The sequence below is a fragment of the Pinus tabuliformis genome, chromosome 5_1 (genome assembly GCF_031772625.1).
Source record: "Pinus tabuliformis cultivar Carrire ecotype Pingquan chromosome 5_1, CPIR1, whole genome shotgun sequence".
Lineage (NCBI taxonomy): Eukaryota > Viridiplantae > Streptophyta > Pinopsida > Pinales > Pinaceae > Pinus > Pinus tabuliformis.
Window position 1 is genome coordinate 346816951 of NC_142305.1, and position 22878 is coordinate 346839828.

The following is a 22878-nucleotide window of genomic DNA, read 5'->3' on the forward strand; positions in this document are numbered from 1 at the left end:
GGCTCATAGATTTTTTTAATGAATTTACAACGTTCTTCAAACAATCCACCTTCACCAACAATACCTCATTTTATTTAACCATGTGTCTCACAAATTGATACTGGAAATCAATATGCTTTGTCTTAGAATGATATGATGGTTTTCTCGCTAGAAAGATTGCAATTGTTAGGGTCCAACCCTAACCCCTTTTCTTTATGTAATAAGCCCAATGGGCCTAGTAAGAAGCATAGTCAGTTAGTTGAGTCAATAAAGCCCATAAGTGTTTATCCACATTAATAATCATTGTAAGTGATTAACCCAGATTAGAGAAAAGGGACTGCAATTAGTTATAAATGAGCCATAGTTAATAAATAAAGTGGTTAACCCGAGTTATGTAAGGGACCACTAGTAGTTAGTGTTTTGGATGTCATTTAGCTATAAATAGTCTTAAATAGTAAAGGAAGAATCATCATGTCTTATTGTAATTGACTCTTCTCTGTTGGAGGTTGCCCCCTCGAAGAGGCAAGTGAAAATTGTGTCCTTCTTCTGAATAATAAAATATCTTTGTAGCTTGTCCCATTTTTGGTGATATGTTCATGTTTTGGGCTATATTGCTTCGTATTGTTGGTATTTTAGATTTCTCATAGGTCAAGAGCATAACAAGTGGTACCAGAGCACTTTCCAGGGCCAATTGTAACTCCAATTTTCACAGAGTTTTTTTTACTCCATAGATGTGTTCCAACATCTTTAAACCACATGATTTGTCGTTGAGCACATAAACCTATAGATTTGGGGAGGCATGCATGCAGGAACTATAAGAGATGGTCATGCTTGTTGGACTTCCTTGTAACCCATGTGGCTACCCCTTCAAGTAGTAGCGCATTAGATAGAACCATGAACGAACTACACTTCCATGTACCCTTGGGTATATAAGAAGCCCCCAGGGTAACTTGAAACCTAACCTTAGATAAGTCATCGAATGTCTTGCTGCTACATTAAATTAAGAACAACACTTGGGGAGATTATTTGGATGTACAATAGGATAGTTGTGTAGTACGCCTAAGTGTACGGTCAATCCTCCTTAGTTAGCACCCTAAAGGATTGGGTCCAGTACTATTGTTAGGCCCATGTATTTATTGCGATATGTACCACCTGACACTCCTTTGAGACCATAATTGCCTTAGTTATCTGAAGATCACCCCTACCATTTCTTCCATATTAGATCGAGTTGTTGTGGTTTCACTGCCATTGTCTAGATCAAATCTAGCAGTTGGGGCTTTATCACCACCCAACAGATCAGATTCAGTAGTTTGGATTTTCACAGCATAGATCAAACTCTTTGCATAGTGAGTATTTTACCCGTCATAGTCCAGATCAAAATGTCATAGCTCATTTGACCGTATCAAACATTTGGGGTTTTGGTCACTATAGTCTAGGCCTGTTTTTCATAGGATATTTGGTAGTGTCAAGATTTCTAGAATTTTACCATTACAGTATTGCTGAGCTGGGAGTAAAACTCCTTTTGGGGGAAAACAAAATTATATAGACCATCCTGGGACACTTGCAAGCGAGTTAACCCATAAGATCCAGGACAATGAGCTGGTGATAGTGGTACCATTCAGTTGTAAGTCCCCATTTTTCCGGCGGTCTCAAAAATTTCTCGATGCGGCTTCAAGTGTACCACTTCACTAGATCCCCAAGATTACTGTCTTTCCAAGTGTACTACCCTTATGTAAGCTCAAAAATTTGACTGCGGCTTGTGTATGTGATAAGACCCGGAAATGGGTAACTATATGGGCTCATTTTGCCTATTATTCTAATTTAATCCACCATTCTCCATAATTTTATGCATGCTTTTGAATATATTTATGTTAATTGTGTGAATGGGAATAGTCACTTTACCACAAAGTCTAATACATGTTTATTGTAGATTTGTGGACATTTTTGGACCAAGATCAGGCATTTATGAGTAGATCGGTAGTCAAATACGAAGGAACAAGGCTACCGATTTGTAGGAGGGGTGTCTCCTACACTAAATGACCCCTTCCTCGAGTTCTCCACCATCAGATCAAAGTTCAACAACCCACCAAAGATGATTTCAAGGGGCAGCCAAGCAAGTCCAATGAAGTGGCTGATTAACTGTATTTCTGGGCAGCCAAGCTCCTAAAATTAAGGAGGACTATTGGGAGTCCTTGTTTGCATAAGTAGGAAGGCTTCAAGCCTTAGTAGTTTAGTCATTTATTAGTCTATTTTCACACTTTAGTGCAGCCCTATATCAGCACATTTTCAAGCTTCTTCTTGTAGAGAGTTTTTTGTGATGCAACTATTTTTTTTTTGATCAATGAAGATGAATCCATCTTTGAACCAGCTCTGAGCTTTCTTAGGAGGCTGTAGCTCTTGGGGTTGGGACAACCCAAGTGCCTAGTACCTCCTTTGTGTACTTTTATGTGTTTTTCTTTCATTCATAGAATAATTTCTATTATTTAGGTTAAAATCTTGCTTTATCACTTAGGTTGTTTTTGATGATTAAGATAGTTGTTCATGCTTCAGGTTTATTCGACAGTTTAGTAACAGAAAAGATCCATAAAAAGGCTACCAAGCAGTCCTTGATATCATTTCTCACTCCTAGGGACTAGGAATTGAGACCAAGGCACACTTGCTGCCACAAAAGCACTGTTTTTGCCTTCCAATGCAATTGCTAGTGTTAGATTTTGAGTTGGAAAAGTTGATATCAGTTGTGTTTTCATGTTTAGATCTATTCTTGCTCAGTTTCCATAGGTATCTTGCATGATTTTCTATCTATAAACTTTTGTTCATCACATTTCTGGTTTTTAGGGCAGATTAGGTCAAAATAGATAAATCTTTATTTTTTTAGCCCTTGTTTGGATCAGTTTTGGAAAGTAGTGTGTAGAGAACCTGTAAGACATTCCCATCTACCTTTCATCCATTATACAACTTGCGCCAGTCCCTCACTCAATATTTCCTTCCTTCATTTTCCACACTTTCCCAACTTGCCCTAATTTCTACATTTTTGTGCAACATTTCTTTCTTCATCCTTGAACAAATCCAACCATATTCATCACTCCTGAGCTTCATTTACTAGGTCCTACACCTCTTAACATGCCTACCCATCCTTTATCTCCACTTTCCCACCATTTCTTTCACCATCAACCCTCTAAAAACTACTTTCGGCCTATTCCTGTAGAATTTCCTGTAGATCCCCTGCAGCCTCCTGTAGAAGATAACGTGAGCAATTTTTTGAGATCTGAGCGTGATGGAAATCTCCAGAAGAGTGCTAGGGACCCCTTAGGTCCTCTCCACATCATCCCAGCCTCCTGTAAATTCCCACGTCATTTCCTTTCACTAATAAACCTCTGCACAGTAAAAAATAGTTAAAACACATGCGTAATCATTCTGCGTGAAATTACTCAAAAATACAAAAATATGATTTTTCCATGTTTATCTTCAAAAGTAGCTTAAACACATGTATTTTACCTTTGTAATAGTCAATGGCATCCATTTCAGTAGCTTACATCTCTTTTCTTGTACAAGTAGGGTTAGTCGGTAAAACTAGGGTTTACTAGGGTTTGCATTCCCTTTCATCTTTCATCTTCTTTCTGTAAGTAGACTAGCCTCTTTTGAGTTATATTTCATCGATCACAGTTAAAAGCTTCTTCTAAGAACTTGTAGAAGTTGAATTAAGATCCTAGCGAACTTGTGCCAGCTGATCAAGTGACAGTGCGTAGTAAGAGCTAGTACTTGTGCATATAGCACTGTCGCTTCCAAGTTTGTTATGAACTACCGGGTTGATAAAAGTAAAGTAAGGAGTCCCAAGAGTTACAACATCATTGCTGCAATACTGAAGCTCACCATATTTTTGGCACAGTTACCAGGGAAGCATCAGAGTATTTTGTGATTACTGCTTTTATTTTATTTTTTACTACAACCTTCTGCTAAGTAGTTTATTTCAGCAAGAGTAGAGTAGTTGTTTCATTTCAATTCTGCAATTTCATTTCAGAAAATATATTAGTCCTTTCTTTCTTTCATTTCAATTCTGCAATTTCATTTCAGCAAAATAGATTATTCCTTTCCTATTTTCATTTCAATTCTGCATTTTCATGACAGCAAGATAGATTTTAGTTAGTTGCAGGTCAATCTATTCAGTTTTTACAGGTACAAGCAGAAGAAAAAAAACAACAAAAATCACCCAAAAAAGAGATTTCATTCCATGCCTCGTAGGAACAGAGACAATTCAGAAAAATTCCTACCCAACACCCCCACCACATCACTGAGTCACCCTTCTCTCTTCTTTGGTGGCAGTGATCCCAAAGAACCTATAGGTGAACCTCCAGATATATACGAAGATCCTATAACAGAAGAAGAGCAAGAAACCATTCCTCCTGAGACCATGGCTGAAAACAGAAACAATAGAGGGAATGGGGAGAGAGTAGAAGGTACCTTTCCCATCCCAGAGACCAAAGGGGACATAAAAATGGAAAACATAAGTCCCTCAGCCTTACCTCACTTCCATGGATTGACTACTGAAGACCTTGATACCTTCTTGTTTGAGTTTGCTATCCTTTGTCAAACTTATTACTATGCAGAAGACGAGCAAAAGTTGAAACTTTTTCCTTCTACCCTCAAGGATGCAGCACTCCGCTGGTTCATGGGGCTACCTGGAAATAGTATCACAACTTGGGCTCAAATGGAGCATGCCTTTAACAACAAATACCGGGACTACTATAGGTCAAAGGATACAAAAGGAGAAATCTTTCGAATGACCATGGAAAGTGATGAATCTTTAGAAGACTATGAAGGGAGGTTTCAACTCAGTTATAAAAGGGCTAGGTGCACACTTAACCCCAAATCTCTGAAGTTGGTTTTGCTCAGAGGAGTCCCTGAAGACCTTCTAGATACCCTCCATTTTCTGGCTAGGGGAGACATCTACCAACCCTTAAGGACATTGTCAAAGAAGAACTGCAAAAGTTGCTGGATTGAGGATTCATCTATCCCATCTCTAATAGCGAGTGGGTTTCTCCTTTAGTGCTTATGCCCAAGAAAAATGGGAAGTGGAGAATCTGTGTATATTATCAAGAACTTAACAAATCCACCAAGAAGGACCATTTCCCTTTGCCTTTCATAGATCAAGTGTTAGATGGCTTGGTAGGGAATAAGTTCTTTTCCTTACTATATGGGTTTAACGGGTAGAAACAGATCCAAATAGGCCTGGAGGACCAAGATAAGACCACTTTCACTTGTCCATGGGGTACCTTTGCCTACCAAGTCCTTCCCTTTGGGTTGTGAAATGCTCTTGCCACTTTCCAAAGAGCAATACTGAGTAGATTCGCTGAGTTGGTTCATGATTCAGTGGAAATCTATATGGATCACTTTACCTCTTATGGTTCTAACTTCCAAGAAGCTCTGACTAACCTGAGGAAAGTTTTAGCCAAGTGTATTGAGATGAACCTGTCCCTCAGTCCTGATAAATGTGAATTCGTAATGACTGAAGGGACCATGCGAGGTCATACAGCGTCTCAGCAAGGTTTACAAGTGGATCCCAACAAGATTGCTATCATCCAAAGGGTCTCGCCTCCTCAAAAAGTAAGAGATGTTCGGAGTTTTCTAGGCTTAGCTGGATATTATAGAAGATTCGTTAAAGATTTTAGTAAGTTAGCCTCTCCATTGTTTGGTCTTTTGGGAAAATATGCTAAGTTCATATGGACTGATAACTATCAAGAGGCTCTGGATGCCTTGAAGGGTAAGCTGATAACTGCCCCAATCTTGAGAGGTCCAAACTGGACCCTACCTTTCCACATTCACACAGATGCCTCAAAGAAAGCCATAGGAGTAGCCTTAGGACAAGTTGAGGAGAAGTTACCATATGCCATATATTTTGTTAGTAAGAACCTGTCCAAGCCAGAGTTAAACTATACTGTAACCGAGAAAGAGATCTTGGCTGTAGTCCATTCCCTAAACAAGTTCAGACACTACATCACTGGCTATCAAACATTCGTGCATACTGATCATGTTACAATTAGGTATTTGATGAAAAAACGTGATGTAAATGCTCATATCATTAGATGGTTACTTTTATTGCAGCAATTTGGTTTGACCATTGTTGATAAGCCAGGTAAGGAAAATGTTGTTGTTAATTTTCTGTCTAGACTAGATTTGCCTGTAGGTGAAGAAGGGATGGTGGATGATCAAATGCCAGATGAAAACCTGTTTGATATTTCAGTACTCTCTCCATGGTTTGCTAATATAGCAAATTATTTGGTTTCAGCACATTTTCTACCATACCTGTCCTCAAAAGAGAAGAGCAAGATCGCGAGGAAAAGTTCCCCATTCACTTAGATTGTGGGAAATCTTTTTAAACTTGGCCTAGATCATATTTTGAGGCAGTGTGTCAGGGAGGAGGAAGTTTTTGACATCCTCCTAACCTGTCACGATGGGCCCTCTGGAGGCCACTTTGCAGCAAAGAAAACCGCCTTCAAAATTATATAAGTAGGATACTATTGGCCCGCTCTTCATCAAGATGTTAGGAGATACATCAGCCAATATGACAGATGTCAAAGGATGGGGAAACCTACTCCAAAGGATGAGATGCCCTTGCAGCCTCAGGTGAATTTCGAGCAATTTGAGAAGTGGGGCATGGACTTTGTCGGTCCTATCAACCCTCCTTCAAAACAGAAGTCCTACATCATTGTGTGCACAAATTACCTGACAAAGTGGGTGGAAACAAAGGCAACCAAAGTAGCAACAGAAGAAAAGGTAGCTAAGTTTTTGAGGGAAAATATCTTCTACAAGTTTGGCTACCCAAGAGAATACGTTACACATCAAGGAAGTCAGTTTACCTCTAACCTGATTGAATACCTGCTCACTCATCACAAGATTAAGCACAAAACTTCCACCCCTTATCATCCACAAGCAAATGGACAGGTGGAAGTTACTAACAGAGATTTGGAAGGGATTTTGACCAAGGTAGTGAGCAGCAACAGAAAATATTGGGCAGATCGCTTGGTTGAGGCCAGTTAGGCCTATAACACTACTTGAAAAACTACAATACGTTTCACACCCTATGAGTTGGTGTACGGGAAGAAGGCTTTGCTATCCATAGAATTTGAATAGAACACATTGAGGTTGGCAGCTCAGCTAGACCTAGATCTTAGCCATGCATAACAGGAAAGATTGTTTTAGCTAAATGGATTAGATGAACAGAGAATGAAGGCCCTTCTCCACTCGGAGGTAGTCCAACTTCAAAGAAAGATATGGCATGACCGACACCTCAAAGAAAATAAATTTCAGCTAGGGGATTGGGCACTGCTATATGATTCAAGATACAAGGATTTCAAGGGCAAGCTAAGGACAAGATGGCTGGGACCATATATAGTGGAAACATGGAATGACAAAGGTTCAGTCCTTATTCAGACCATTGATGAAGAAGGCATCCTGATGCTCGTCAATGGGCATAGATTGAAAATCTACAGGAAGCCCCTTTCCAAGCAGGAGTTCATTGAGACTCTTGGCAAATCAATATTGGTAATGGAGCAGGTCCCTGTCTCCACTCCACTTACACCATGAAGAAAAAAAAAGAAAAGAGCAATAAAATATCCTTGGGTGAAAACCTCTTGGAGGTGCCCAGGGCAGACAATGAGGGTGAAAAACTCATGGAGGTGCCTCAGCTATCTCAAAAAAAAAGAAAGGGAAAATAAGGAAAAAAGAGAAAAGTAAACCTAATTTTTGTTGAATAAATTACAGGTGCAGCAATATCATTGCAAGTTTTGGGAGGATTGTGCAAGACTAAGATAGAGGACATGACCAGGATGCATGCATCCCTCAAAATCCATTCCTCCATCATCGTTACCCTTTCCCAAGATCTGGTCTCATTTGGTCCGAAATTCCACATCCTACAGGAAGCTTTATATCTTCCACAGGAGGATCTTGTAGAAACTACAGACAAGCCAAAATCAATCTCAGAAGAGGACCCGAGCATTTGAAATATATCTATGAGGCCTATAAACCTCCCTACCTCCATCCCTTGCCATTTTTCACCCTTTTCCATCTCTGTACACCTCCATTACACTCATTTTTATGTCCCTGCACAGTCACACACAAAAATCTTGTTTTTCATGCTGCAAACAAGATTTTAATGACAAATCGAAACAATAGTTTTTTTCACTTTGTATACATAATACTCTCCATCTGTGATTCATTGTTAGCTGACACCCTCGTCAGCAGTTGTAGCCCTACTCATTTTAGCTTTAATTTCAAAAGGAGAATCAACTATAGGAAATCCTACAGGATTCCTGTAGCAGGTGATCCCTCTAAAAGGCACACTACAGAGACAGGGACAACAAAGTATAGCATATGAAACAAGCATGGAGCTCTATTTGAATGTATAACAACAGCTTGAGGACGAGCATGCAGAACACAGGTACCAACAACAATGAAGAAATGGGTTCCAAAATCTGAAATGTGCATAACATGGCTGCGACTGCACATGTAAGTGCCTGAACCTATTCCTCAATTACATGAATCATATTTCAAGGTTGTGTGACTAGGGGAATGGTTCAGATTGAATGGAATCAGTGGCTAGTTAACTGGCGACCCTGGGTTAGTTACACATCATCGTGGAATCCAAACAAGCCCTGTCAAATTCAAAACTGTTGATTAGATACGCAGCCAGCATGTGTGGAATTTCCATTCAAGAAGAAATATTTGGGACTAGTAGTGGTGGTGGTGGATAATGGGAGTAAGGGAGGTGATGGCGGTAAGACAGCATGCAGAAACATTATGACCGTGATGTAGGATCAACGGTCCGATTCAGCCACCTCATCACCTCACCACGAATCACGCCCGCAGATAAAAAATAGCTCAGATAAGTCATTCACCACCCTTTGTTCAATCTTTACTCATAACGTTCTCGACTGGAGTATGCATCTACCACTTCCAGAGCAGCTAACTAGTCATCCTCCACTAGATTTCTGCCTGTTTTTAAAAAATCTCCCACCTCTTGGACTCTACAGGAAGCACAGTTTCATTCTACAGGAGTCGGGTGACTTCTACAGGAAGGGTTCTACAGGAAAGGCAGAGAATAGCTCTACAAAAGAAAACTCATAATTTTCATTGAATTTCAAGCTCAAAACGAGGTAGGCTAGGGAAAAATCGTATGTGCATGATTTGTTTGTGCAAGGTGGTGAATTGAACATGGCAATAGATTGAAAAATAAGAGTAAAAGTCTGCATGTGCATCGTGAAAAAAATGAAAGTATGCCGACATATTTCACTGAGTTTACCTAGTTTTTTTCTCTACATCCGAAATCTCCTCATAATTTTTAAAATTCTCCTGTAAGGAAGATACATGCAACAGTACAGGCCAGCCTGTGTGTATGTGAAAAAAACTGAATTTACATATCTATCTATGTGTTGAGAAAAGAACCTTTGTCCTTATGCTCTGTTCTGTAAAAAAAAAATTCCTTTCATAAATAGACAGTCAAATTCTGGGTGACAGCAGTTTTCAAATAGGGGAATTATTGCCATTTGATATTGTAAGGAGCACATGAGAAATTCCTCCTTGGGTTCAGAAAAAAACCGGATTCAGCTATCCTCTATTTCAGTGAATGACTTTTTTTTTTCCCACCTGAGCATTTTCTTTTCTGGTTAAACCACAAACTCAACACGATGCCCGGAGGATTCTTGAGGAAAGAACCCTTAAACTCTAGAAAATTGTATGAACACCCTAAGGTGGTGGACCTTTTCACCAGGGAAAACTGGATATCGTTCTTTAACAGAATTCAGGGTTATGATGAGGAGGTGACTGAGGAGTTTTTGATGTCCCTAAGACCACATTCGAAGACACATGTCACAGTTGGTTTTAGGGGTTTGACTCTAGAACTTACCCCTGATTTTATCAATAGAATTACTGGTATACCATTGGGGTTCCCTTGGGGCAAAGAGGAGAAATCATTGGGACAAGTGGCTAAGAAAACACTTTTCTTGCTTGAGGAGCATCCTGTAGAAGACAAAAACGGGGTCAAAAGGACAAGCTTGCCTCCTCTCTGGAGTGAAGTCAGTTATCAAATAATGAAGTATATCACATGTGAAGGGAGGTTTACCATCATCTATGGTTATCATTTCAGGTTGCTTGTTGGGTCCCTATAATACTAGTGATTACCCCATTACTATTGGAATTGTACCCCTTATTAATATTGTTGTGCCCCTATTATCCCCATATTGTTATTACTGTGCCCCATAGAATCCCTCTATTGTTATTTTTGTGGCTTTATATTATTATTGTTAGGTCGGCTGGGTTATATTGTGACTCCTTAGACTCCTATATATGAAAGGAGGTTTTGTCATTTGTATCATCCAAGAACCGTCCATTTATGTAATGTAAAGGAGGTTGCCCCCCCGAAGAGGCTAAATTCTAAGGCGTTGATCTATCTTTTCTATCTTTTTCTTGAGCTGGTTTCATAACATTTGGTATCAGAGCTTTGGATTCTAGGGTTTCGCTGCTCCAAACAGGTCATCGTGGAATTTTCGCTATAACGTTTTTTCTGCGATGTTTCAGAAGTTGCAAAAAAAACCCATTTGAGAAGACCTTGTGCTGAACCTCGGGTCCAAATTTCAGAGCTTTTCGTGCTATATTTGCGGAGATATGATCTGCGGAAGTTGGTCTTTTTGTAGACTCCTGAATTACATTCCAAATAGGTGACCTAGGGAAAATCATCATAACTTTCTCTCTGGGGATCAGATTGAAATTTCATAAGAAGGTATAGAAAGAGGACAGACTGTAGCTTCTTGTATGAATTTTTCAGATCCAAAGGTTGAAACAGTGACTCGCGGCACGTCGTACAAGTTCGCTCTACTAAACTAGTATATAATCAAGTCACTGTGGGAGATTCCACGTAACGCTTCCTTGGAGAATCCAATTTGGGTCAGACTTGTGGCATTGGAAAGAGGACACAGAGGGATACTGCAGATCACAAATTCAGAACTAGATGATCGGAAAGTATAGAGTTACACCAGAGGCAATATCGAGCTCCTACAAAGTGACAAAAGGTGTGTAGATTTTCTTAAATTTTTTCTTAAGCTTGGTTTGAAAATTTATTTTGAAAGGAATTCAGAGGGCATAGTAGAGCATTATTACGGTTACTGATGCCACGAGGAAAGAAAATGAAAACACCTAGTAAGGAACCTGAAAGCTCTAGCATGACTCATGAATAAGAGGAAGAAATGCAACATGATATATCAAAATTACAAGACCAAGTGCAACATCTGTCCCTTGCACAAAAAGGAACAGAATCTAAGATGGATGGTTTAAAGAAAGATGTAGAAGCTAAGATGGATGGTTTAAAGAAAGGTGTAGAAGCTAATATGGACTGTTTAAAGAAAGGTGTAGAAGCTAAGATGATTGACGTGGAAGCTAAGATGGATGATTTGAAGATAGATTTGAAGACAAACATGGAAGATAGACATGGAAGATTTGAAGACAGATTTAACAAAGTTTCTACAAGAAATGTTTACTAATGGTGAAAGGATAGTAAAGGAAACTCATGATGAGAACAAAAGAAATGTTAATCATGATTTGATAGACTCTAATGTTGGATCGAAGACCCACCATATTCTAGAAGTCTATATGAGGAAGTTTGATGGCAAGGATCTCGCAACATGGATATTACAGATGGAGCAATTTTTAGATCTCAATAAGGTGCAAACACACAAAAGGTATGTATTGCAACATTATATTTGGAACCAAATAAGTTTGTATGGTATCAATGGCTTTGCTCTCGTAAACAATTTATCACTTGGGCAATTTTTATGGAAGAATTGATAGCACATTATGAGGATACAAAAAGCAACACTTTCTTTAGCCAATTGATAAGTCTCAAACAAAAGGGTTCAATAATCGAGCACATTAAGGAGTTCCAAAAATTGAACATAAGGGTAAAAAATATTCCAACGAGCATAGGATTGATGTGTTCATAGGGTCTTTAAATGATAATATCCAATATGATGTTCTCCTTTGGGAACCTGATTCATTAGAGAAGGCATTCAGGTTAGCAAGAAAAATGGGAAGCAAAATTATGGCAACTAGGAAGCATACCACTCACAACTATAAAGATGCAAGTGTTGTTGCCCCTAGTCTTCCACAACATATATGGTTGACACCACAACAATTGGAAGAAAACAGAGCAAAAGGGCTTTGTTACAGTTGTGATAGCAAATACAATAAAGTTCATAAGTGTGCTGAGAAGAAATTATTCTACATAGATTGTGAAGAGGAAGAAGAAAAGGAGCAAGAAGGGTCAAAAGAAGAGGATATACTCCAAGAATAAAGCCTATATAAAGAAGAAATGAATCCGACCATATCTTGTAATGCATTGGCGGGAATTACCACTCCTCAAACCATTAAGATAGAAGGACAAATCAAGAAGAAAAGGGTAATAATGTTAATTGATTCAGGAAGTACCCACAATTTTATTCATTGTAAGGTAGCAAAAGAATTGAATTGCTTCTTATATCTAGCACCAGAGTGTCAAGTGATGGTTGCAAATGGAGGAACAATAAATTGCTCTGGAAAGTGCCATAATATCAAGCTATTCATGGGAGAATATTTATTGACTAGCCCAATTCTTTCCATTCCAATGGGAGGTGTTGATGTTGTACTAGGAGTATCTTATCAACTGGAAGAACTTATCCGTTGAAGATTCCACATGGGAGGATGAGAATTTTATACAAAGGTATTCAGAACTACTCAAGCGTTGAGGACAACACTTTTTTGAAGGAGAGGGGCAAGTTGGGTCCCTATAATACTAGTGATTACCCCATTACTATTGTAATTGTACCCCTTATTAATATTGTTGTGCCCCTATTATCCCCATATTGTTATTATTGTGCCCCATAGAATCCCTCTATTGTTCTTTTTGTGGCTTTATATTATTATTGTTAGGTCGGCTGGGTTATATTGTGACTCCTTAGACTCCTATATATCGAAAGGAGGTTTTTTCATTTGTATCATCCAAGAATTGTTCATTTATGTAATGTAAAGGAGGTTTCCCCCTCGAAGAGGCTGAATTCTAAGGAGTTGATCTATCTTTTCTATCTTTTTCTTGAGCTAGTTTCATAACATTGCTAAATGAATTGAGGTATGGGATGGACTTGCCTCAAGCTAAGAAATTGAGCATCCCATATTTCCTCCTTCAGTCTTTAATTGAATGTGGTACAAAGCTAAATGTAGGAGTCTCAAATCAGTTAGCCCACCATGGACTCATCAAACTATTGGTGGAAGATGCTATACACAACTATACTATCCCCATAGCTTGGGAAATCTTCAAAAATATGTCCAGGGATGATAACATTAGAACTTTGGTTGAGAACATCAGCCCATCCAATAGTGATGAGGGGGAGCAAACTAAATAAATTGAGAAGAACATTGATGAGGGAGCAAAAGACATACAATCAGAGGGAAAAACAAAGGAAGAACAGAAGGAAAAAGAGGAATTTGACAAGACCATTGAGCTTGAGATAGAAAAGGAGAAAACAACAAATATAGAGAAGGGAAAAAGGACAAAGATTGGAAAGAAAAAGGCCAAGAAAGCCCAAAAGAAGACTGCCACAACCAAGGCAGGTACCCAGCAAGAGAAAGTAGAGACACACCCTGAGATATCAGGGAAACAAGTAGAAACAAGGGGCATACAGATTTCTACAGGAAGTGAGGGGAAAGAACAATAGAAAGAGAAATCCCCTAAAACATTGGCAAGGGAAGCAGTAGTTGTGCTTGCTGCATTAAGCACACCTACAAAACAAAAAGGAAAAAGAAAAAGGTAGACCTCCATGTACTTTAAAGCCAGGAAAAGCACAAGGATGAATGTGGGAAAATCCCAACTACCATCAAAGGAACCAATTGTCATTGAGGACTCACCCACTAAAAAGAATTAGGAGTCTCCTTCCAAGATATCCATCATCTATGAAATAGGAAGTGCAAAAACCTCTACATGGAAAGAGAAAATCAATTTGATGGACTCAAAAGCAGTTCTATAGGAAGCTAAAACATCTCTACAGGAAACTCTAGCCAAGTTAAAAGAGACTGAGAAATAGGAGGAGAAGGTAGCCAAATAGTCATAGGGGGAGAGCAAGGCCAAAGAAATACATGAACCTACCCCTCAGCCTGATTTGGCCTCATATTACAATCTGTTGGAGGGTGGGAAACTCATCCCACGGTAATTTGTTGTACCATTATTTTTTGAATTAGAGAAAGAGAGGATCAGAGCAAACACATGGATGCAAATTGCCAAATCTAAAGGAGTTGAGGACATAGGCCACATGGAGGATAAGCTAAAGGAATTAAGAGGGGAATTGGCCATGGCAAGGCACATAGAAAGTTGCAAAAGAGCCTAGCTATAGGAGGAGAATGAGTTGCTGAAAAGGCAGTTGCAGCTACAGGAAGTCCATAAGGAAGATAGGTTGTCGATTTTGGATGGGCAGCAATAGTAAGAAGGCCCTCCAACAGACAAGGAAAAAAATGAGAAACAATAGAAAGAGGGAGAGCTACAAGCTAATGTGGAGATGCTAAAAAAACTGTTGTAGGAACAGGAGTCTGAGGCAATGAAAGAAATACATGTTTTAAAATAGTAGTTGGAAGAAAAAGAAGCCCAAATGGCCTGCATGGCCAGTTGGGCAGTAGAAGCCTTACAGTGTAGGAAACCTGCTAAATCCTATGCATTATATCTTCAAGACCAATGGTTTCTATTTCAAATTAACACATTGGGCCAAAGGGGCACCACTCCATTTCAGAATTACAATCACTTTCTACAATTGTGTGATAGTAGCTCAGTGGAAGATAAGGCCAAGTTAGCAGAATTCTATTTACACAACTATGCTTCCTAATATGAATCTATGGGACCCAAACACTGTATTGGGAGATCTGCAACTCATGGCCATGGCTTCTTGGTTAAGCCATGAGGAAAAGAGGGGAGTAGAGATTCAGAAGATTATGGTCAGGGAACTAAATGAGCCACTTATGATCATGGTAGAACCAGAAGATCCCTCAACTCTTATATATTCGCATCGGTGCCTTGCAGACAACCCTCACATCATACCTGACTATGTTGAAAGGCAGGCTAAGGCCATTGCTCACTTTGAAGACATGGAAAGACTGTTTGGTGATAATTACATTCATTCTTGTACAAGGAGATGGAACACATTGTCCCATAGTTTGAAAATAAGAGAGTACCGCTTCCCAACCAGAATGAGGGAGGCTATGAGAAGAGTACCCCTATACAAACAATCAATGCAAAACTTGAAAGTTAATTGGATTGCCTTAAGTTCAGCCCTCCACTACTACTGGGGCTGTTAAAAGGGGTCAAGGAGGAAGAGGAGCAAAGACAATGGGAGGAAGTAGATAGAAAGGTAGCTTTTCATGATAGAGAGGGGGACACCACCTCAGAGGCCTAGGATGTGAGAGAGGTAGTCAAAGCAATCAAAGATGATGAATTGGATTAATTGCTCAGAGGATAAGCAACACATTTAGCAAGGAGGTGATGATGAGCCCTGGAAATGGGTAACTATATGGGCTCATTTTGCCTATTATTCTCATTCAATCCACCATTCTCCATAGTTTTATGCATGCTTTTGAATATATTTATGTTAATTGTGTGAATGGGAATAGACTTTACCAAAAAGTCTAATACGTGCTTATTGCATATTTTTGAACATTTTTGGACCAAGATCAGGCATTTATGAGCAGATTGGCAGCCAAATACGAAGGAAAAAGGCTGAGGATTTGTAGAATGGGTGTCTCTTGCACTAAATGATCCCTTCCTCAAGTTCTCCACCATCATCTCGGAGTTCAACAACCCACCAAAGATGATTTCAAGGGGCAACCGAGCAGGTCCACTAACGTGGCTGGTTAACTGCAGTTTTGGGAAACCAAGCTCCTAAAATTAAGGAGGATTATTGCAATTCCTCGTTTGCATAAGTAGGAAGGCTTAAAGCCTTAGTAGTTTAGTCATTTTTTAGTCTATTTTCGCACTTTAGTGCAGCCATGTATCAACACATTTTCGAGCTTCTTCTTGCAGACAGTTTTTTGTGATGTAACTATTAGTTTTTTGATCAATGAAGATGAATCCAGCTTTGAATCAGCTCTAAGCTTCCTTAGGAGGCTGTAGCTCTTGGGGTTTCACCCAACCCAAGTGCCTAGTACCTCCTTTGTGTACTTTTATGTGTTTTTCTTGCATTCATAGAATAATTTCTGTTATTTAGGTTAAAATCTTGCTTTATCACTTAGGTTGTTTTTGATGATTAATATAGTTGTTCATGCTTCAGGTTGATTTGATAGTTTGGTAGAAGAAAAGATCGATAAAAGGGCTACCAAGCAGTCCTTGATCTCATTTCTCCCTCTTGGGGGCCATGAATTGAGACCAAGACACACTTGCTACCACAAAAGCAATGATTTTGCCTTCCAATGCAATTGCTAGTGTTAGATTTTGAGTTGGAAAAGTTGATATCAATTGTGTTTTCATGTTTAGATTTGTTCTTGCTCGGTTTCCATAGCTCTCTTGCATGATTTTTTGTCTATAAAATTTTGTTCATCACATTTCTTGTTTTTAGGGAAGATTAGGTCAAAATAGATAAATCTATGTTTTTTTTAGCCTTTGTTTGGATTAGTTTTGGAAAGTAGTGTGCAGAACACCTGTAAGACATTCCTACCTACCCTTCCTCCATCATACAACCTGTGCTAGTCCCTCACTCAGGATTTCTTTCCTTCATTTGCCACACATTCCCAACTTGCCCTAATTTCTACATTTTTGTGCAACATTGCTTTCTTCATCCTTGAACAAATCCAACCATCTTCATCACTCTTCAGCTTCATTTACCATTTCCTAGACCTCTTAACATCCCTAACCATCCTTCATCTCCACTTTCCCACTATTTTTTTCACCATAAACCCTCTAAAAAACACTTTTGGCCTGTTCTTGTAGAATTTCCTGTAGATCCCCTACAACCTTCTATAGAAGATAATGCGGGCGATTTTTTCAGATCTGAGCACGGTGGAAATATCCAGAAGCATGATAGGGACCCCTTAGGTCCTCTCCTCATCATCCCAACCTCCTCCAAATGCCCACACCATTTCCTTTCGCCAATAAACCTCTGCACAGTAAAAAATAGTTAAGACACATGCATAATAATTCTGCATGAAATTACTCAAAAATACAAAAAGATGGTTTTTCCATGTTTACCTTCAGAAGCAGCATAAACACAAGCATTTTAACTTTGCAATAGTCAATGGCATCCATTTCAGTAGCTTACATATCTTTTCTTGCACAAGTAGGGTTAGTCAGTGAAACTAGGGTTTACGTTCCCTTTCAGCTTTCATCTTCTTTTTTCAAGTATACTAGCCTCTTTTGAGTTAGGTTTCATCTGTTACAATTAAAATCTTCTTCTAAGAACTCATAGAAGTTGGCTTAAACTCCTAGCGAAGTTGTGCCAGCTGATCAAGTGACAGCTTGTAGTAAGAGCTAGTACTTGTACATATAGCACCATTGCTTCCAAGTTTGTTATGAACTATCGGGTTGATAACAGTAAAGTAGGGAGTCCCTGGAGTTGTAACATCATTGCTGCAATACTAGAGCTCACCAGTGCTCAACAACATATATCAAGTTATGGCTACAGAAAGGGTAGTCGAGAAGGTTGACAACATTGAGAAAAGACTCGAGGTATTTGAGGATAAAATTTCCACCCAACACTCAATGCTAGCAGATGCTATAAATATGTCTCGTGAAATTAAGACGGAGGAGCCTAGTGTTGATGCACACATATAAGGATAATCCAGCCATCACCTTCACTTGCATGGAATTCACCTCTCTTCAAGCCACTAGACACCAAAGCTGGACATGTACAAATTTGATGGCTCTAACCCTGCAATATGTGTAGCACAAATGGAAAAATATTTATTCCTTAGTGATATTTGTGATGGTGGAACAAAACTACATGTGGGAGTCCTTTACATGGACCAAGAGAGATGGCAGTGGTGTCAATTGCATCAAAAAGGCTATCCAGGGAGAGAAACCTGGAACATGTTATCCATATCCATATGTGATTGCTTTGATATGGAATCTAATTTTTTGGGTCAACTCACTGAGCTCTGGAAAATAGGTACATTAAAGGAATACATTGAAGCCTTTGAACAATTGACCATCATAATTGAAGGACTTAGATATGAACTTTACTTGGAATGTTTAATCAATGACCTAAAGGAAGTCGTCCAAGCGCATGTCAAGATGCATCAACCAACTACTTGGTTGGACATATGTTGCAAGACCTTATATGTGGAAGTCGTCTTGAATGCCCAGTCAAATTGTCCAAATTTCGTTGCTAAGGCACGTCCCACCCAGTCTCAGGGTGCCACCCAAATGCTGAAGGTTCAAAAGGTGTCGCTGACAGAAATGGCTGAAAGAAGGAAAATAGGACTATGCTACTACTGTGATGTCAAATACTCCCACAAACATAAATGCAAGGAACCAAAATTCTTTCAAATTGATGCTATTGATAACAACTTTGCAGATGAAGCTCCATCCCCTGAGGTGCCTAAGGAAGAAGTGGAGGAAACACACATCAACCCCAACAATGATCTCACAACTATGCCAGATGAGGTAGTTGCATCACTACATGCCTTGATTAGAATTTCTTCATCCTAGAATCTCAAAATCCGAGGTTTTATTTAACATCATCCAGTAGTGGTGTTTATTGATAGTGACAACACTCATAAATTTATCCATAACAAAGTCGCAGAAGATGTTCATTGTTTTATACAGACAGTACCTAATTTCCAAGTCCTTATCGTTGATGGGGTGGGCCATCAAGTGTGAAGGACAATGTGAAAATATTAAGCTTCATATGGGGGATGATCACCTCAAAACCCACATGTTTGCCATTGAATGGGTGGTTGCAACATTGCCCTTAGTGCTAAATGGCTCCACACACTGGGTCCTATCATAATGGATTTCCGAGAGTTGTATATGAGTTTTAAATAGAACGACCACACTCATACATTGATGGGACTCCAGGAAGGTGCTCTTACTATCATCAGCTCACCTCGAATGGAGAAACTTTTGAGAAATGGCCATCATGGGGTAGTTTCCTTGTTTCATGCCATTTAGGCCATTGAGTCCACGACTCCTCATATTCATCCTCATATGTAACAGGTATTAGATTACCACGAGTGGGTCTTTGAAAAACCTAAAGAGCTCCCACCCTCTAAGGATGAACATGATCCATCCCTTTGGTCCCAAGTGCCTAGCTACCAAATGTTTTCCCATATCGATATCCTTAATGAAATAAAAAAAATCATCAAGGAGCTCCTCGAAGCCAGTTTTATCTGTCCCAACACCAAACATTATGCATATCTAGTGGTCACGGTTCTAAAGAATTATGGAGAACGACACATAAATACAACATGTGATAACCTGTTCGACTTAGGATTTGGCTGCATATATGTGAGTTAACTATAAAATGTGGATTCTTCTGTAGCTATAGCATAGTTCAAACCAATTTCACAAAGAAAACGTAGACTATGTGTTGAGAGTGGATGATTACATTTTTCATATAGCTTTACATGACCTAGATGACAAATAATTTATGGATGAGGCAACAATGTGTAAAAAATGTATGAAAGAAAGGAAAAATATTTTTCAAAAGGAATATATTTTGAAGGTTCAACAACTAGGTTCTAGGACTCTAGGTTTTTCTTTTCCCTTCTGTTTTGCGTAAAATTTATTTGTTAAAGAAATTTCAGACTTAGGGGAATTTTGGACCAAGTCAGGACTTAGGTGTGTTTGGCCAGTTAGAGGTTAGGTCATTTTATAGAAAACACAGGTGTATAGTCGAGCTTAGACCCCCAACCTAGTGGGACTTAGGTACGTCAGTCAAGTTGGGTGGTCATCCATTCAGGCAAGTTCAGGTGGAAATTAAAAAAATCTCCAACCCTTGGCCCTCGAACTATGTAGGACTCACTACAAATGTTAGCCAGGGTGGTAGGATGATTTTGATTTGTGGTGATGTGGAAACATGGGAAGAGGGCACGTGGCATGTGTTTTCAACATTTTCAAGTGGCCAAGTGGACCAAACTCGTGTGACACATGGAACTGTGTAGGCAATCATAATGTTAGCATGGTGCAAGAATGATGTAAGTAAAGTGTGTGGCGGGACCTCGATTTTAACACCAGGGAGTTGGTTTGTAGAAGTTTTCTAATGTATTTAGTCTTCAAGAAAAGGAAAATAAAAATGACCCAGGTATGGCCTTCGGGACTAGCCGGTGAGTTAGGGAAAATTCAAGTGCATAGAAAGTGGAGTAGATTGAGCCTTGACCTTTGACTCCCAACCTACATTAGAAGGCATGCCTAACAATTGGTAGGGTGATGGAGCAATTAGACTTAGTGTAGGAAGACAGGTAGCAAGTGTTGATTGGTTGGCAATAGTGATTGTTTGAGCACCTTGTGGAGGGAAGGAGTTAAATCACACTCATGTTCGGGGACATATTTTAAGCCACATGTCCCCACCATATCATTGAATAGAATGATGGGGTTAATGGCATCCTGCAGGTTAATGACAAGAGAGTTCCAACATTGGGCGATCTTCCTAAACATACAATCATGTGATTGATAGTTGAAATTAAAAGTTAGGGCCCCTTGTTAGAAATGTAGATCACAACTAAGACAAGGGGTTGACTTAGTAAAGGAACTTATATAATTTTCAACACCTTTTGTCGAATCACAAAACAACCATACACATCATAGCATGAGTAGATAAATGCAACATAAATCAACAGATAAGATAAACGAAAAACATCAACCAACATATGAACAATGAGAGACAAGTATTTCTGGTGGAAAACCTAAAGGAGAGAAAAACCACCCAAAATTGATGTGATGCTTCTCCTTCTCTTGTTATTATAAATAAAATATTTTACATCTTTCATCTGCCCACCACTAGCTACAAAATCTCTTCTCACATGACTTTGCAGGCCACCACCTTGCTAGAAGCCACCACTCCCAATAAGCCTCCCCCAATGACATATTGACTATCCAACCACCACTAGATCAGGATGCTACTACCAATATATTGTTTTACAATCCATCACAAACAAGGAGCCACCAATCCTATCTGGTTCTTGCACTACTAAACAAATTCCACCACCTCCTCAAATTAAAGGAACCATTCTTTCATTCATTTTCAAACTGGATGCCATGTATAACTTCACAACTCAACAACAACATATTAGTCCTCTATAAAATGATAAAATCAATCAATACAAACACTACATAAGATAGATCATCAAAGCTTCCATTGCACCATATCCGCAATCTCTGTTCAATATGCTAACTGAATCATGCTTCTTCTACCTTTTGATCTCTGCTACAACTCTGAACACACTTCTCTCTGCCATTAAATAAAACATTTCCTCTGCATCACAAGCTTTATCACTATGTTGGCATCTCCATTCATCATTTTAATCTATGTGTTCTCCTCTCTTATCCTCTGCAAGTTCACCTATTCTAATAGCTCAACCTATGGCTTCTACGCAAACCTCTACTAACTCTATACTCCACCATCTAATATCACAATGAGCGATCTACTCATATATTTAACCTACTTAATGCCCTATCTCCACTACTCAATTAATCAATGAATTCACACTTTAAACACTTATATAGGTGGAGGTAAGTCAATTCAAAATTTCCAAACAAAACCATGAACAATTACCCTAGTTATAACCATTAGAAATCACTAGAATGTGTAACGAACCTCGAAAATTCCACTTACAGGCACTAATGCATATCTCCCTTTGGGGAAGAGAGTTAGTAGCATTGGTTTTATTCTACGAGCCTGCATTAACCTGTCTCCTAATGCAAATTAATTCTAAGAAACTCGTGTTACTACTTCAATGCCTCCATTATGTCATCTACCTAGCTTGAAGACATCCAAAACTTGAGTATCTACTTCTTCAAGCACCTCCTAACATTGTAGAATCTTTGTGATTCCATGATAAGTCTCTGTTAATCATGACAAAGCCTCCAAACATGCTATCTGCAATAATCAAGGCATTAACATAAACCTCCACCTTGTCACGTACTTATGCATCCATCTTAACTCCTTCTATACTTTCAAAGGGTGAGACACAATGTAGGTTGACATCAACACAACACAAACCCTTCTAAGTTCTTGCCGAAATTAATTCCATCACCCCTCCCCATCATACTCCAAAACCACTCAAGGAGTTGGCACGTTAAAGGATTGGTGGTAATCAAGTTGACGACTATTTTGGCCTGTGCACTAAATTGAACATTTAAGCCATGTCTAAAGGGTCGTTAAACTGGAAAGCCTCTACTAAAACCTTATGCTAGAATCAATGGAATTTGCAAATATTTGGCATGATAGAAAGCAAGGACCATGAAAACTTAGATAAATAATAGTGTAATATCTACATTAAAGAGATCCCTCCTCGATCACAACGTTGAGGCATCAATTAATTTAATGAGAAAGAAAAGCCATGCTAAGTATTAAATATATCTCATAGGATGCTAACAAAATTAGAAAAGCCTTAGAAAGAAACGATGGAGACCATACTAGTGTTAGTTGGTTGAGAAAATTGAGCTCATACTCATATTCTTAGTTGAAGATTAGTGTTCCATATTGCGAGTAGTCTGAATTGATTAATGATTTGAAAAATTGCATCGTTTAGTGTGTTGCTATTGATAAAGACACAAGAAATAATGAATCTATTGGGGCAATGCAAAGTTGTACGAGTTGTGGGGTGCACAAATGAGATGGATTTGAAGTGTGAGGGTCCAAAAAAGCAGTGAGAGAAGAGAGTGTAGTAGAGCTGAAGTTGTAGGGAAGA